We start from the raw sequence: 5,145 nt of genomic DNA on the forward strand, positions 1-5,145 counted from the left end.
ACTTATATACATCTGTAAAAGACTTTTAAAAACCTCTATGTATTTTAAACCTAAGTTATGAGCAAATTTTGGTTCGAATTGCATAGGGTAGGTTAAAATAAATCATATTACGTTAACCAATGTGGATGTCTTTCTGAAAGCATGGTAACATTGATGTAAACCTTAATACAGAGCAAGCAAATAATGAACAAAAACGACAAAGGTCGTTCTGGCTACTATGGGGAGAACAGATTGTAAGGCGCCAAGACTGGAGATAAAACCTTCACTGAAAGGGGGTGGAGAGTTTTAATGTGTTTACACATGGGGGGACTCAGGCTCTGTGTGCAGGAGATCCCCACATGGGGGGTGATGGTGTCCATAGCCTATCTGTGTACTTGACAAAGGTCCCTATGGCCAAGGCCTGGAGGGAGCAAGACTTCTTTATATAAATAAACCAGTGGGCTGGGACATAGAGCATCCTCATGTGGCCGTGGCAGCCTGGAGACCAGAAGGTCTCTTTTTCAAACATTCTTAAGTATTCTGTGAAGTGGGGTCTTGTAACAATGACAGATCTCGGGCATCACCCTCTAGACTCAATGCTCCATTTAATTTAGTTTAGAAAAATAAGATACTGTGATTTGTACATACCCAACATTGTAGAGCAAAATCATCATGGCTCTATAAAGCTTCTTTGCAAAGTTTACACTTTTTAGATTTGATTCTATGTGAACTTTGAAGCACAGACACACACTTGAAAGGATCCAAGTCACCCTTTTAGCCACAGCTATTTCCCACTAGCTATTCCATGCAGTCAGAACTACTCTGCTTCCTCTCACTTCACTTTCTCTGGGCTCCCAGGTAGCAGTATTATCTCTTTTCACCCCATTTGTTGTTAATGTGCTCTTCCTCCAGACAGCTCCCTCAGGGCAAGTTGTAGAGCTGATCACTGACCTCTCCGTCACCTTTCTAAGCCTGATGTCCGCTGACAAGTTAAACCTGTGCCACACAAACACAGATGCTTGTAACCACACAGTGCACCTCCAGAAGGTCCATGAAAAACAGGAAACATTGTACCCGGAGAGGAGATTTGTCTGGAGACCTGGGATAAAGGATGGTTCTCTTTATTCTATATCTTTTTTGAATATATATATATATATATATATATAATATATATATAGCTATTAGTCCAGAAAGGAAATACATACTGAGCAAACAACAGAATTAAATATAGAAATTAATTCCATGCTTTAATCAGGTGATCTCAATTTCTATAACTTTTACATAAAGTGCAATTTCCCAACCATTTTATATACAGCGACTCATTTAGTTCTTACAACAATTCCATGTGGTAAGTGCTACTATTATCCCAGTTTTACAGATGAGGAAACTGAGACACGAAAAGGTTAAGTAATCTGCTGATGGTTATAGAGTTATTAAGTGGTAGCCCAGGGTCCAGAACTCAGACAGCCGAGTCCAGACCCCACCCTCTCAGCCACCTCACACTGCCTTGCCAGTGATGCTGAAGGAAGACCATGCGGGTTTTCCACAGCATTCCTTTTTTCCCTTGATCCTGTCCTTGGAAATGTCTACATAAGTCTATTAGAGGGAATCTCCAAAGGTCTCCTTGAGAAATAATACATAGGAGAGGAAGAAAGAGCCAAGCTGGTTAGAGGGGTCTTCCATGTTGGCAACATGCCTGAGGTATACGGTGAATGGATCGCTCTCTACTGCATGTGAAAATGAAAAGCGGTGTGACAGAGGAAAGCACCTGTATCTCCATCAGTCACAGGAGATGGTGATGAAAAGGCAGGGAGACAGCACATTCACTGTAGGAGTCTCTCTGCTCGGTGCCAGCCCTGATTGCTTTGACTGGGCACTAGCACTGGAGCTGGTATCAACGCAGCAGCATCTTTTTCTGTCAACAGTGACAAGACCCATCTTTATTACGTTGTGGAACAGGCAGAAGAAAAATGACAACTGTCATCGCTAAGGGAATTAGCTTGGGAAACATTTGAGTTACTCATGGAACTTCGTGAAAATATTTGGAGTTTCATGGGGGCTAAAATGAATGCAGAACAAGTTGCTGTAGAATTAGAAAAATACTTTTATCTCTGACCTTACGCCCAAGCCAGTATGGCCTAATTTGCATAGGTTCAACAACAAACCCGAGTTTTATAGTGTCTGCATAATATATAATCAGAGGCTCTCCTTAAGGACAGGAAAGTACAAATGCAAAATTAGATGCAGAATGTGAGGGTTCAAAACAAGTCACCTGAGATGTACCTTTGTTTTGAGCTAAAGGCAACTAAGACCCTCTGGACTCAAGAGAAACTTCTGCCCCCAACCCCTTAACTATTTAGAAGAATTTGAATTGGGGGCCTTGCCATAATAAGAGATTATTGGAGATAACCTTTTTGACTCATTGATAGGGCAAGGCAAAATTCTAATTGCTGGACACCTGCTCTTCTCACCTTCCTCCCCGCTGAAGCCCTAAGGTGATCCTTAGCTCAGAATGTCACACGTACCTCATTTCCCTTTTTTGTCTTGGAAACTTGCACATATGCAGGGTCTCTCACTCTCTCATGTATGTGGGGTTCTTGTGCACACAAAATTAAATTTGCTTTTCTTTTGTCAGTCGGTCTCATGTTGATTTGATTATCGAACCAGGTATAAAACCAGAGGAGGTACAGGAGAATTGTTTCCTTTCCCCACAAGGGCCTTGGAAGAGGCTGTGGCAAGAATTTAATTCGCTAGATTTAGCCCTTTTGCCTCTGCAGACGTGAAGAGTCAGTAATTCCCAAATGTATCACATATTATTGATTTCTTAACTTGCTTCATCCAGCCATGGCTCTTTAAAAGGTCTCATTCCGAGAAAGAAAACAATATAAAATAAAGCATAACTGAGTTTAAGAATTAAAGTCGCAAATAGTGTTCTCTACCAACAAAGCTTTGGTGTGTTGAGTAGTGTGAAAAAGATAATTAGCTTAACCGCCACCCCCAACAGAATCGTGTCCCTAATATCATCTTTCAATGGAAAGTATAGCTATACTCTGCTAAGTAGCAGATTGAAGGTCAGGCCAGGAGAAAATCAATTATCAAGTGTGAAATACATTGCTGCTTAATACCTTTTACAGACACAAAGCAAACTGCTCCTGAAAAGATATATTTGCAATACAAAAAAGCACTTTAAAAGATGAGTCTCTGTGAATGCCATCTAGTTTAGCTTTTTTCTCTCATTAAGGAATCCAAAATTGAAGAAACTATCCATTGAGCATAACCTGGAAACTAAAGGCATAGGACCCTGATTTGGTAACTGTAAATGGCAAGGTAAGTGTAATGAGATGAAATGTTTGGTAATTGTAAATTTAAATGTATCTTTGATCAAATTTGTTAGCCAAAGGAAGAGAGAAACTGTAAACTGGATTTCAATATTTTTCTTGCATAGCAGATTCTCAATATTGCTATTGAATATTTATCTCTCAAATTTTGGTTCCACCCATATTACCAATCTAGAGATAATTCCCACTAAGTTTGTGCTTAGGTTTTGTTTTTGACTCCTTCCAAACCAGCCTCCATTCTTGTTGTCTGAGTAATTTTATTATCCTATTATCCCACTTAAAATTCTTTGGAAGCTCTGTATCAACTACAGACACCGTGTGAACCCTTAGTATGATATATAAGGATTTTCACATGGGGCCCTAACTTCCTATCCATGTTAGACCCACAATCCTCTCCGGAACTCCTGCTCCATCCCACCTGCACTCCTCTCCCCTATACATCCCACCTGCACTCCTTTCCCCTATACACTTCCACTCAAAGCACATTAAACTCTTTCAATAATTATTTGTTTATTTGACAATCTCACCCTTTTACTCTGTAAATTTCTAAAAGACAGAGGAGAGCTAGGACCATGGGTATGTTACCTTCTTTTCTGCATTGTCGTTACGTGTTTTGGTGCTGGGATATATGTATGTTTTGTGCCAATGAGTCACCTCTAATTCCTGGAGATCTATGCGTGAGTGATGTCCACAATGTCCTGTGCTCAATAGCCCCGTTCAGCTCCTACAGACTCCTGCCTATGGCTTCTTCGGTGGAGTCAGTCCATCTCATATTTGGTCTTTCTTTTTCCCTGCTGCCTTCTATTTTTTCCCCCAGCAACCCAGCAGGTGCTTAATAAACATTAGATGACTCATTAAGGAATGTATTAGAGAACTTTTGAGATGAATCGTATCTTTCTCCAAATATCTTTCCTTCAGTGTCTGCTCAAATGCTATCTTACGTAAAATAACACTTCTCTCCTTAACCAGTACTTCCATACTCTGCTTTGCTCTTTTCTGTAAGGCACCATATATTTACTTGTTCTTTTATAGATTCTATCTGTATACCTCAGCGCTCCCCACCAGGATGTAAGCACTATGGCTTAAAAAAAAAAAAAAAAAAAAAAAAGGAAAACCCAAAAAAGGTCCATTTGTTATGCTCTGTTCCTAGCACTGAGAACAGTGCTTGGCAGTCCTACATTTTTATTGAATGAAATGAGTTCATGGGTTTTTAACTACAATGCATACTCCCAAGAGGAGAGAACTGGAGTGCCGTAGGGGTAAAGTTGCCAGATTTGGCAAATAAAATTACAAGATGCCCAATTAAATTTGAACGTGAGATAAATAATGAATAATTTTTGTATAAGTATGTCTGTAGAATATTTAGGATATGATAATGCTACAGAGTTATTTGTTGTTTATCTGATATTCAAATTTTAACTGCGTGACTTGTATTTTATTCAGTAATTCTAATTGAGGGCTTTTTACAACTTCATGTAACTTGCTTCCTTAGAGATTCTGAAAAATGCTAAGAACCATCCTGTATTTTGCCACTGTTGGTAATAGGATTGTTTCATATCCTTTGAATGTGTTAGAGTGGAAAATGATTTATAACCCTTACTTAATCCAATGTTTTAATTTTATAAATAAGAAAAACGTAAGGCCAGGAAGGCTGGTAGAACCGATGAAGTATAGTTCAGTGGTTTTCCTAATGTGCCCACTGTGTTTTTTATGCCTGTCTCTGGGAGTGGTCGAACTATTGAGTAAAAGAGGTCTCCTCTGAGTTAGTTGTACAAAGGAAATCCATAAGGTGAAGCAGTTCTAGAGCAGGGAAAATGCTAAATGGTTT

This window comes from Rousettus aegyptiacus, unplaced genomic scaffold (genome assembly GCF_014176215.1).
Source record: "Rousettus aegyptiacus isolate mRouAeg1 unplaced genomic scaffold, mRouAeg1.p scaffold_m13_p_1, whole genome shotgun sequence".
NCBI lineage: Eukaryota > Metazoa > Chordata > Mammalia > Chiroptera > Pteropodidae > Rousettus > Rousettus aegyptiacus.